Raw genomic sequence first — 13,224 nt, forward strand, 5'->3', positions numbered from 1 at the left:
GAAGATTCGCGAGCAAGGTTGCTAGGCCGAAAAATCGCAAAATTGCCTTGCTTTTTTACTGAACCAAGAAAACGCGAAAAATTCTTGCACGGCCTCATTAACAAAATCAAATTAAAAGAACAACGCAAGTGAAATACTCTAAAATAAGATTTGCTATTGTATCCCGTTTCACGTTTGATTTTAAGATGTTTAACTTCAACCAACTTTTGCTCCTTTGCGGAAACTACAAAGAGCGCTCACATGAGCAAAAAAAAAATTGAGAGAAATATTTTATGCGAAGCCTATTCACCTAATCGCCAACTAGCACAACTTTTTTCAAGAGAATCGGCGGTGGCCGCTGTTGGTCTGGGACGTTTCGTGTGGCATTAATGACCCATATGCCATTTGCACATCTTTAAGAACGCTGCCAGAAAGCAATAGTTTTGAAGCAAAATTTATATTCTTTTGTTCATGTTTACAACAACGGGTGAAACAATCTTTCGACTGGGTTTTCTTAGTCGACACATTGAGAATGCGCGCGCTTTCCACGTGAACAAGTCAGCATAGGCCAGCACCCACTGCGGCGCGTTCGTCCGGTCCATGGGAGCGCCAAGCGGATGGATGGATGGAAGGTAGGAGCATCCCATTTGAAACGGGCAGTGGTTGTTGCCACTATGCTCAGTTTTTTTTTCCTTTATTTTTGTTTACTCTGCTGTAAGTTGTTAATACAATTCGCCATTTCCTTTAAAAAAACGTCTTCCTACACTTTAAAACTTATGTCACCTCTCTTCTTTTGTGCCACCAATCCTCCAATCGCTTTTTGCTAATTTCCACCGCAGATTTAATTACATGACTATTATCTCTAAACCCCAAGGCCTCAGGAAGAGTGACTGTGCCTGCATCGACATCGGGATGGATACCATCGCATTTTAGGATGAGGTGTTCTATTGTTTCTACAGGTTTACCACACACAGCAAATGTGTCATCTTCTTCGTTAATTTTTTTTTGTAGCTGCGCGTTCAGACATCCTGACCTAGCTTCAAAGAGGAGGGCACTGCCTCTTGAGTTATCATAAAACGTTTCCTCCGGAGTTCCCGGGTTCGAACCCGACCGCGGCGGCTGCGTTTTTATGGAGGGAAAACGCTAAGGCGCCCGTGTGCTGTGCGATGTCAGTGCACGTTAAAGATCCCCAGGTGGTCGAAATTATTCCTGAGCCCTCCACTACGGCAACTCTCTCTTCTTTTCTTCTTTCACTCCCTCCTTTACCCTTCCCTTACGGCGCGGTTCAGGTGTCCAACGATATATGAGACAGATACTGCGCCATTTCCTTTCCCCCAAAAACCAATTATTATTATTATTATTATTATTATTATTATTAATCTTATTATTATTATTATTAATATTATTATTATTATTATTATCTACCTTTTCCAGCATCGATAAGGATGGATGGATGGATGGATGGATGGATGGATGGATGGATGGATGGATGGATGGATGGATGGATGGATGGATGGATGGATACGGCTGAACCATTCGCATCGGGCGGTGGCTCAAGCCACCTAGCCATGTCTTGTGAAATTTTACTGTTCTCTTGCTTTTAGCCACGAATCAGATAATCTTCGCTTGGTTACTTCTAACCTCTTAAAATCCACTTTCCCTTCACTATCCCTAAACCCCAATGCCTTGGGTAAGTCAGCCCTGCTGGATGGATGGATGGATGGATGGATGGATGGATGGATGGATGGATGGATGGATGGATGGATGGATGGATGGATGGATGGATGGATGGATGGATGGATGGATGGATGGATGGATGGATGGATGGATGGATGGATGGATGGATGGATGGATGGATGGATGGATGGATGGATGGATGGATGGATGGATGGATGGATGGATGGATGGATGGATGGATGGATGGATGGATGGATGGATGGATGGATGGATGGATGGATGGATGGATGGATGGATGGATGGATGGATGGATGGATGGATGGATGGATGGATGGATGGATGGATGGATGGATGGATGGATGGATGGATGGATGGATGGATGGATGGATGGATGGATGGATGGATGGATGGATGGATGGATGGATGGATGGATGGATGGATGGATGGATGGATGGATGGATGGATGGATGGATGGATGGATGGATGGATGGATGGATGGATGGATGGATGGATGGATGGATGGATGGATGGATGGATGGATGGATGGATGGATGGATGGATGGATGGATGGATGGATGGATGGATGGATGGATGGATGGATGGATGGATGGATGGATGGATGGATGGATGGATGGATGGATGGATGGATGGATGGATGGATGGATGGATGGATGGATGGATGGATGGATGGATGGATGGATGGATGGATGGATGGATGGATGGATGGATGGATGGATGGATGGATGGATGGATGGATGGATGGATGGATGGATGGATGGATGGATGGATGGATGGATGGATGGATGGATGGATGGATGGATGGATGGATGGATGGATGGATGGATGGATGGATGGATGGATGGATGGATGGATGGATGGATGGATGGATGGATGGATGGATGGATGGATGGATGGATGGATGGATGGATGGATGGATGGATGGATGGATGGATGGATACGGCTGAACCCTTTACATCGGGCGGTGGCTCAAGCCACCTAGCCATGTCTTGTGAAATTTTACTCCTGTCTTGCTTTTAGCCACCAATCAGATAACCTTCGCTTGGTTACTTCTAACCTCTTAAAATCCACTTTCCCTTCACTATCCCTAAATCCCAATGCCTTAGTCAGCCAAGCTGCCTTCCACTGTAGGGTGAAGCCCTTTACAGAAAAGTATCAAGTGTTCAGCCGTTTCCTCCTCCTCTCCGCACGCAATGCACAAAGTGTCTATCTCCTGGTACCTGACTCTATACGTCTTAGTCCGCAAAACTCCAGTCCTGGCCTCAAACAACAAAGAACTTCCCCTACAATTATCATAGATATTTTCTTTGACAATTTCCTGTTTAAAGGTCCGGTATGTTTCCAGTGCCGATTTCGTCAGCATTCCTGTTTTCCACAAAGCTCTCTCTGTTCCTTTAACCTTTTTCTTAACCGATAATTGCTGATTTGCCCCTTTACTGCTGTCCAGATATTTGCTTGTCAATTTTCTAGTTCGCTTTCTCCATTTCGTGTCAACATTCTTTATATACAGGTATCTGAAAACTTTCCTAGCCCACCGCTTTTCCTCCATCCTTCTCAATCGTTGAAGCGCCGCCGCGCGTCAGTCCGAGATTTTAGCTTTTTCGCTCTTGCGCGGGACTTCCGTTGCTCCACTAAACCCAATCTACTACACTCTGTAGGCATGAGAACACAAGCGATTGCGGGTCGGTAGGCTGGAAACGCTGATTGGCCCAAAAAAAAGTGACGTCACGTCTTTAACGTCATGGTCACGTGATTTTAATGACGTCATGTCCGGTTGGTGACAGACACATTTTCCCTAGAGTTTTCTCAGAATTCCCCACGTTTGTGACAACGTGCGCGGGATAAAGAAGCGCATCTTTACCTCCACCCCACCCAGTTCGACCACTTTGCCGAGCGGGGTGCAGTTGAAGAGCCCTTGCCTAAATGCTCCCGCCATTCACGTTTACCCCCGCCTCCCCCCCCCCCCCCCCCGACGACACTTTCCCGAACTCGGATGTTTTGTCGCCTTTTTTATTTTTATTTTTTGTGTTTGCATGCACAGTGCACATGTCTCTACTTAAGCAAACTGCGCCGCTGATTCCACATTGACTATTCCTGCCGAAGAGGCTCCAGGGAAGTGTCCTGCCATGTCTGCGCTTTATTCTGTTTCTTTTTTTACTCGTTTTGGCCAGGGGCACGCGAGTACACGCATCTCCGCGAATCCGCCACCGTCTGTTTCTGTACTCGCCGCCGCTCTGCCTTGAGGGGCGACCATTCTCTCCTCCCGCTCCTCGTTTTCCTTTAATTCTTTCTCTTTTTTTTCTGCACGCTCCGGCTTTTCGGTGGACAGGGTGCGACAGCGCGTATTCTTTTTCTATTTATTACTCTTTCTTCCTTTTCTAGTATTTTTCTTTTCTGTCCATCTTCTTTCCAGCACCGGATTGCTTGTTGCTATTTTCATGTGGCGGACATGTGTGCCAATTACAACTCCTCAAGAACGGGAGGAAGATCGCTGTAACTTCAGTCTTGAGAAAGGACAGGCTCTGTCCGAAATGTCGACTCCAAATAAATCTGTCTAAATGAAGCGTCTCTCAACTTTGCATATATATATATATATATATATATATATATATATATTTAGTTACCCTTGATGTAGTGTCTCTGTACACAAACATACCGCATGATGATGGCATCCGATTCTGGTCGCATCCTATGGAAAAAACAAAAACGATGATGCTCCTAGCCAAATTAAGTACCATCGCTGCACTTACTGATCTGGTCCTCAAGCTCCACTTTTTTGAATTCAACAACTCCTTTTACCTACAAACGAGTGGTACCGCTATGGGAACGAAAATGGCCCCAAACTATGCCCACATATATATGCATAGCATTGAATCGGAGTTTATCCACTCATACCAAACAAAAACGGCTTTTTACAAACGCTTCCTAGACAACATGTTCATGGTATGGACGAAAACAGAGGACCAATTCATCCAGTTTATTTCAGAATTTAACAACGTACATACAAACATCTGTTTCACACACCCTTACTCCACCAGTCAAATTAATTTCTTGGACGTCTCAGTTCGAGTGTAGAAGGGTACCTTAATCACCAGTGTCTATAGAAAGCCCACGGATAGGCAACAGTACCTTCATTAGAAGAGCTGCCACCCACGCCACTGCAAAAGTTCAATTCCATATTCCCATGCCATCAGATTCAAACGGATCTGCTCACGACCAGAAGACTTCAAAGAAAATTCTGACCGTATGCGGGAGGATCTGAGGGACCAATGCTATCCGCGGCCTCTATTTTTGATGATGCCATTAGAAAAGTGGAAGCAAAAAGACGTAACGAAATGTTTGGGGATACCCCATCAGCAACCGCAAATGACACCGCTCTAATCTCGTCTTAACCTTCGCAAGCAACCCACCTAATGTCAACAAAATTCTAAAAACATTTCAACATAATCGAACAAAACGATAGACTGTCAAAAATTTTTCCAACAGTTCCACACGTTACCTACAGGCTACCAAAAAACATGCAGAATTATGTAGTTCACTCTACTGTCAATAAGTAAAACCTGTGGTTTGCCTACCTTGCAGGAAGAATCGCTGTCAAGTTTGCCAGCACATGCGGACAACAACACTAGCTCAAAGCACACACTCTAACTTCAAACACTCCATCCGTGAAAACTTGAACTGTGACAGTAGTAACGTAGTATGCATGCTCGAGTGTGGCGATTGTCAGATGCAATACATTGGCCAAACCGAGAATTCCTTCCGAATTAGATTCAACAACCACCGCGCGCACACCAGATCTCTTTCTCTCCTCCCCCTGTCGAAACATCTTTCCCAGGAAGGTCACGAGTTTCACAAACTAAAAGTTACGCTGCTACAGAGCGGCTTCCAAAATGCCCGTGAGCGTGAGCAACGAGAGTCATACTTTATATATCAGTTTAATACTGTGCAGGCCGGTATAAATGAAAACCTTGGTACTCTCTCCACACTTCAGAGATCATAGTCCTAGCCCTACTGAAATTCACAGCACCCGGACTGCATCGGCTGAGATCATGCCAATTTGCGTGCTTGCTTCCACATGCCGCCCTTCTCCTCCCCCTGCCAGTCTTTCTTGCTCATGACCAGAGAAAACAGTTATGAGAGCAAAGCATATTGCCTATTCCCCCCCTCAACTTTTTATATTTTTTATATATTTTATTTATTTATTTTTTCCTGCTTTGCAGATAATAGAGCGTGATGCTCCATATAGGGCAGTAACCCATTGCAATAACGCACACTTGGGCGATTTCGCGCCTTCATTCCCCATTTTCTTTCTGTTACTCTCCCCTCTCTCTCAGTTTTTAGGAAGGAGCCCTCTTTTTGTCTCCGCGACGGAAGGCGGGCGGAGGCACCTTCGACGCATCTTCGCGTTTCGTAACTTCACTTAATTGAGGTCTCCTTCGTTTTAAAATTGCGCTCGTGGCGGGAGGCGTTCCGGAACGACGCTGACCTCCGACGCCGCGCGATTGCAGAAGCATCTATAGCTTTGCGCCGGGATGCAAGAAACTCAGGCGCCAGACGCCTCTAAGTAGGTAGAAAACAGTGCCTTCCACTGGTTTCATGGTATTGGTGGCTGATCCGGTGTTTTCAGGAATGTACGAGGGGGCGTAAGATCCCGTGAAACTCATAGTAAAGATTTACCTCGTCGCACGTTGTTGTATTGTAGATGCAAGATCGAACGACACACCGGACCGAGCGATGTCATGCTGACGCCAAGGTTCCTCCGACCCCCCCCCCCCCCCCCCCTCTACTTTTCCTGCGTCACGTATACGCGGTGTCAAGCAACATGCATGTGACTGAAACTGAAACTCTGAAGAAGAGAAACTGAAAGTAAGAGAATTGAATTTGAAAATAAGAGAAGAGAAACTGAAACTGCCGCACAGTTCATTACCTGATGGACACAACAGTATCACGTATTGCTTAACGTCTTCATAAAACCACTGTTTGTTCGTATATAACATTAGCAGCATTAGCATATGTTTGCTATTAATGACACCCAGGTAATGAACATGACTTACCAACTTAAGTAGTGTTAGTTCTGGTGTAACGCACGAATAATTTATAGACATGCCTTTGTGTATACGCCAGAAATTAAATTGTGAAGCAAGCCTTGAAACTGCCTACCTGATGGACACAACAGTATCACGTATTACTTAACGTCTTCATAAAACCGCTGTTTGTTCGTCTATAACATTAGCAGCATTATCATATGTTTGCTATTAATGACACCCAGGTAATGAACATGATTTACCAACTTAAGTAGTGTTGGTTCTGGTGTAACGCACGAATAATTTATAGACATGCCTTTGTGTATACGCCAGAAATTAACTCGTGAAGCAAGCCTTGAAACTGCCTGTGCATTTCTCATAAAAAAGGAAAAAAAATTATCTTGCTTTCATAGCATGCGTGTCATCTATATCAGATGTGATTGTAATCTTGAGCTATAACTTCAAATGACCCATGCTGGCTGCCATGAAAAATCACTTTTTTAATTGTTCAACAAACCTCATAACTCGTTTATGTCACGAAAGGAATGAAATGCTTCACTTATGTCTCATTGCTTTGGTACAGTCATGGTTCATTATGCAATGTAAAATCTGATTTAGGAATAATTTGTTACTTGTTGCATGGTTTGTTCCTGAAATTCAGCACATCCGCCAGTGTTGCGTTCCCGCGTGGTTTTCTTTTTTGTTAATTGAGTACAGATGAATAGCCACCGGATTCTTCGCCGATCGCCCAGTGTGGGTATGTGCGATCTTTTGATAGGCTAACAACAACAGCAACATTGGCCAGGCTATCAGCTGACCCCGTCTTCTATTACGACCATATTTACCCGTTCCATGCGAAACATATGCCCGCAAATATCCTAAATGGTCTTCTTTCTGAACACCTACACAATTTTCCTCATCATACTGTTCTCTCCACTGATGCCTCCGGCAGCTGTCAGAAGGCGGCGATTGGTATATATTCGCAGGATCTGGCTTGAAGCTATTCCGTTCGTATCCCTGATTATACTTCTAAATTATTCGTTGAGTTTTTGGGTATTGGTTTGGTTCTTCTCAAAATTCCCAGACATGTAGCACGGGTTCTTATTCTTGCAGAGTGCCTTTCAGTTTTAGGCTCTCTCCAAAACTCCGGAAAATCTTTATTGATTCAGCCGCTTAGGTTTTTTGTTCCGTGCAGAGTGCGTGAGATCCGCTTTGTCCGGGTACCTGCAGGCATTCGGGTGTCTATTTTAACGAGGTGGCTGATTTATTGGCAAGGTCAGCTCTAAGCGCTCCTGTAATCTTAATCTATCCCGTCCCTCACCTCATTCTGTTGGAAACTTCACGTTTCCAGTGGTTCCAACATATTTCAGCCTGCTTGAGTGATCCGTTGCTCAATACCGTGGATTTTCACCACTTAAAGTACCCATGGGATGTCCGGTGGTGTAAATCAAGGCGTTTTGAGGTGTCAATGACGCTTCTGCGATGCAGAATCCCTCACTTAAATTTGTACTTACGCAGATACGGGTTCCCTGCGACAAACCTTTGTGTCTCATGTGGGCAAGTTGAAACATTAGACCATTTTCTCCTCTCTTGCCGGCGGTTGTTCAAGGAAATCAGTATTTGGAGGTCCCTCTTCCAGTCTCTTCCAGTTCTTCTCTCGTTCGGTGCGAGCGCCAAGGAATTCCCGTTAAGCAGTGTTTGTGGCTACCTTCATGATTACATAAGTGCAACTGATCGGTTACTTTGTTAGCTGTATACAAAATTCTGTCTCATGTCCGAAATGCTTGGTTCTATTCCTGGTAATTCATATTTCTTAAATTTAATTGAATTTTCCTATCTTTATCTTGATTCAGTCTTCTACGCCGCCGCCTCACGTCTTTTTTCCCGTGCAAATACTTCATTGGCAAATCTCCACTGTACCTTGGCCAATACCCCCGCGTGGGTATGTGCCAATTTACTGAGGTGAATAAGAAGAGTGTGGACTACAAATACTATCTGTACTTGTGCTCTATGTGTTTTTTTTTGTCTGTTTGCAATGTAAGCTATTACTAGGTGGAAAGGCATGCACGTAATGGACATACCCTGTGCACATGAATGCGGAAAGCTGGCCATGGTTGTCTAAGCATTGCCAACAAAGCAACGGGACCTTCAAGAAACAGGATAGAATTGTGACCCCTCACATGCAATGATTTTCATACAATTTGAAAATGTGGCAATTTACAGCAGTCCCGTGGTTATATTGTTGCAAAACAAGCCAGCTCATTTAGGCGGAAACATTTTTAGAGGCTGCCAAAAAGGAACATGTCAAAAAGCTACACATAGCATCCTGTTTCATTGATGTTTATATGTGTGGTAAACGATATGAACAAGCATCTCTTTGTTGGTTAACTGCATGCTTTGCTATCCACGCACTGTCATGCAGTGCATACACAATCACAGTTCAGTGACTGCAGAGCGGTCTGCAACCAGTAACTTGCAACTATACTAAGCAGCAAGCTTCTTTGCACGGTATTTGTTATATTTATCGAACGATGAGATGGAATTGGTATGGCTATTTCTACACAGTGCATTTCCTAAAGACTCCTTTCTGCCATACGGTACTTTTTACCCAAAAAGCATCCTACAGAGTCATTTAAATTGCTCCGTATAAAGATGTTTGTAGCAGGTGTGTGAGCCCGAACAAAAAAAATGTTTTAATTTTCCTTAATTCTTCAGTATTCCTGATTATCACGACACGGGCATCTATATGTTGGTACAACTTTTTTCAGGCATTACAACTGATGTACCGATGTGTTTGGTACTAATTCATCTTCAGACCTTTCATGTCTGTTGGGTAAAAAAAATACGAAATAATAGTTGGCTGCATTAGTTTTCACTGAGATAACTAGCATCACACAGCATGCTCTTGATATTCCTCTAGCTGTCTGTAATTGGCTTGCTTCATTGTATAGCTTCATACTTGTTTAATTTAAACTCTGCACACTGCTCTTTTCACCGCACCTGGCGACATGGCACGCGGAGCCCCGTGGAAATGGGCGACGAGGATTCAGAGGTCGGCTGCTACTTCCCTGGAATCCAAACACAGCTATAGGCACCTGCAAGTCACGGTTAATTTCGGAAAGGCAGCTTTCCCCGCTTCCTTTCGTCGTCTTGTCCGTCGTGCGTCGCGTGTCGCGGCGAACCCGACAAAGGGGAGGCCATCAACCCCCTTCCCCTCCCCCTCCCCTCCTGAAGCAGAGGAAAGATCCCACAAATAGTTTCCTAGAGAGGTCCTTTTTTTCCCTGCGGTGAATGAGGGGTCAAACGACAGGCCCAAGCAGTGTGAGGCAACGTTCTCTGTTCATTCTAGAGACTCAAGCTTACACTGCAAAATGAAACCTTGTCTTTCTCTTCAAATGCAATTTCATTTCATTTTTACAAAATGCAAGTTACATACTACAGAGATGCAAGGGCTAAAAGCTGCTAAAAAGCAGCTTGACTGGGCCCAAGCGCCTCTGAAATGGCAGTACACGACAAACGCACTTCAAGCAAAAAAAAATGTTTACATATACGTATAAAAAGCATTAAAAAATGTTTACGTGCTCTTAACGCAGCGCTATCCACGTTCTTTTATTGATGACGCCATAAGCAGAGCTTCAAATCTGAACCGTAGTCTAATACTCCAGGGGCACCGAAGAGATAACCGAAATGATTACACTACAAACCTTATTCTCACATTTAACAGTAACGCACCGAACATAAACAGAATTCTTAATAAGCACTTTAATATTCTCCAGCAAAGTCAACGACTATCGAAAATATTTACAGGCGCACCCCGCGTGATTTACAGGCGTGCCAAAAACATTCAGAACCATCTAGTCCACTCCAAGGAACACGAAACCCCAAAATATGGATGTCAGCCCTGTAGTAAAGATCGCTGCAAAGTTTGCAAGCACATGAAGACTACGTGTTCCGCAACTAGTACGAGGTCAGTTTTCCAGCATTCAATCAACGGCAAGTTTGACTGCGACTCATCAAACATTATTTACCTTCTTGAATGCACTGTGTGTAACCAGCAATACATAGGAGAGACAAACACTGCATTCCGCATTCGATTCAACAACCACCGAGCACACACCAAGTCTCTCCCCAATCTTCCCCTATCCAAGCATGTAAACTCAGAAGGACACCCATTTGACCAACTAAAAGTAACAATTATTCAAGGGAGCTTCAAAAACAGGCGAGAACGTGAACAACGTGAATTCTATTTTATCCACAAGTTTAATACTTTTCAAGAATGTCTTAACGAAAAGCCTGGTATCCTTTCTTTTATTCACGACCTCCAAACAAAATAATGCTGCACCTCTCGTTAATTGGCTAACTCAGATTTACCCTTTATAACTCCTAGTGTATATCCCAGGCAATCATACCCCTCCTTACTTACACTATCATGCCTCCTGCAGTATTGATAAGCTTTGACGTTCTTTCCTTACTTTTTTTCGACAATTTCAAATCTTTGTACACAGCTAGCCCAGCCCTCCACCCCTACAAACAAGTATTCCCGACGAAGTAGGTTCAACGAGCCGCCCAGGGAGGGGGGTGCACCGTTCATTGAAACCCAGACCCCCTGAGTAAGTTCTTACACATGTGCTCGTTAACGTAGCCCACTCCTTCCTTAACGTTCTAGCCCTCGGCTCACCGGAAATTAGTGAGACCCCCCAAAAGGCGCCTGGTTTGGCCTGTTCGTCGCTGCCAGTGTCATTTGCGCAGCGGCGCCTCTTTGGCCACGCATCTGCAGCGGCGCCCATCTTTGTGTTTGTGCATTTTGTTTGTGTCTTGTTTGCACGTTTTGCTTTCGTACGCCGGTGGTTGCCGCGCTGCCCATGTCCCCCGCTCCGTCTTCCTCTCCGTTTCTCTCGTTTCGCCATCTCCTTTTTTTACCCCATCCTTCCTGACTATAATAGTCCCCCCCTTTTTTCTTTTCTTTCTATTTTTTGCTTCCTCCCCAAATTTTGTCCCTGTCTGCTCCCCGCCCCCTATCTTTATTTTTTTTTACTTTTCTGTTCAATTTTTTTAACTGTTGTTGCTATTTGCTTGTTACACTCTTTTTGCCCTCCTCTGCAGCTCACAAACTTAAAACGTCCATTTGACGCGAGACCACTGCAGTCCTGAAGAAGACCGCACCGTGGTCGAAACGTTGATAAATAAATGTGTCGCTGTAGAAGTGCCCACTTCTCTAAAACCTCTCTCGATATATATTAGAACAACCACAAAAACAACTAAGCAAGTGACATATAGATTAAATGCAATGAAAACAATGAGCATGTATGTTCGCTAACAATACTTTACAGACGCATGAAAACAAAGAGAAGACCCGAGAAAAAATAAAGAGAAAAAAAACACTCAATAGGCATACATGGCACCGGCAGACAACAGAGGCACATAAAATGCAACCTGGCTATATATTAACAAAATACATTTTTAACTCGCTTGGTTTAACACTATCCAAAACTTTGTGCTTATTAAGAGTGGTCGGTAAATTGTGTTCAAGCGTTTGTACTTTATAATTAATTCGAAAATATGGAATATACCAGAGATCGGTGTTTCAGGTGTAGAGGCGATTCGAAGCGGTCCTTAAATGTGTAGTACGTATTAAGAAATCTCTATAAGCAGGAGTAGAATAGTAAAAGAACCTCAAAATGCGAAAAACATATATGTTCAAAACGAATGATGTTATAATTTCTAAAAGCAGTTTGCGTTGGAGAGACAGATAAGGAAGGTTTGCAATGTAGCGGATCATTTTCTTCTGCAGAACCTGTATTTTTATTACATTTGTGTTTGTGGTGTTGCCCAAACAGAGTTACGGAACCGACAAGAGCATGATAAATTTGAATTTTCACGTGAGTGGGAAGGAGCCATCGACATCGTGTTAGAACACCTGCTACTGAAGAGAGCTTTTTGCAAATATTTTCCACACGCCGATCCCACCTGAGATGCGACGAGAAAGTAACTTCAAGGATTTTGTGGCTGTCTACAATTTGAATTTCTTGACCTGCGTATTTAGGAGCGCGTTGTAGTTCGACTGGCTTGTTCCTTGCAAGGAAAATCATTACCTTTGTCTTTGTAGGGTTTATTTGTAGGCAATTAGAAGAAGACCAGTTCTCTAGTTTCGTAAGGATTACGTTGCACTCTTCAATTAACTTGTTTATGTCGTGACCAGGGATTAGTATACTGCTATCATCGGCGTATATAATAAATTTCGCTTTGTCATAAATATGACCAATGTCATTTATATAGATGTTAAAAAGCATCGGGCCCAGAATGCTGCTTTGAGGCACACCATTTCGTACCGCCAAAAAAGAAGACTGATGGTTGTGGATATAGACAGATTGTTTTCGATTTTGCAGGTATGATTTCATGAGGTCTAAAGGTGTTTCATGAACTCCGTTTTGAGAAATTTTATGAGTTAAAATTTGATGGTTTAGGGAATCGAAAGCCTTACTAAAATCAATGAAGAGTCCGACAGTGAGAATACCTGCTTCAGTGT

General features: G+C 43.7%; 1 protein-coding gene across 4 annotated transcripts in view; it reads left to right on the top strand.

Annotated features, from left to right (window-relative positions):
• Positions 1–13,224, top strand: part of LOC144115266 (uncharacterized) — a 339,847-nt gene that overhangs the window by 253,741 nt on the left and 72,882 nt on the right. The window lies entirely within an intron of this gene.

This window comes from Amblyomma americanum, chromosome 1, assembly GCF_052857255.1.
Source record: "Amblyomma americanum isolate KBUSLIRL-KWMA chromosome 1, ASM5285725v1, whole genome shotgun sequence".
Lineage (NCBI taxonomy): Eukaryota > Metazoa > Arthropoda > Arachnida > Ixodida > Ixodidae > Amblyomma > Amblyomma americanum.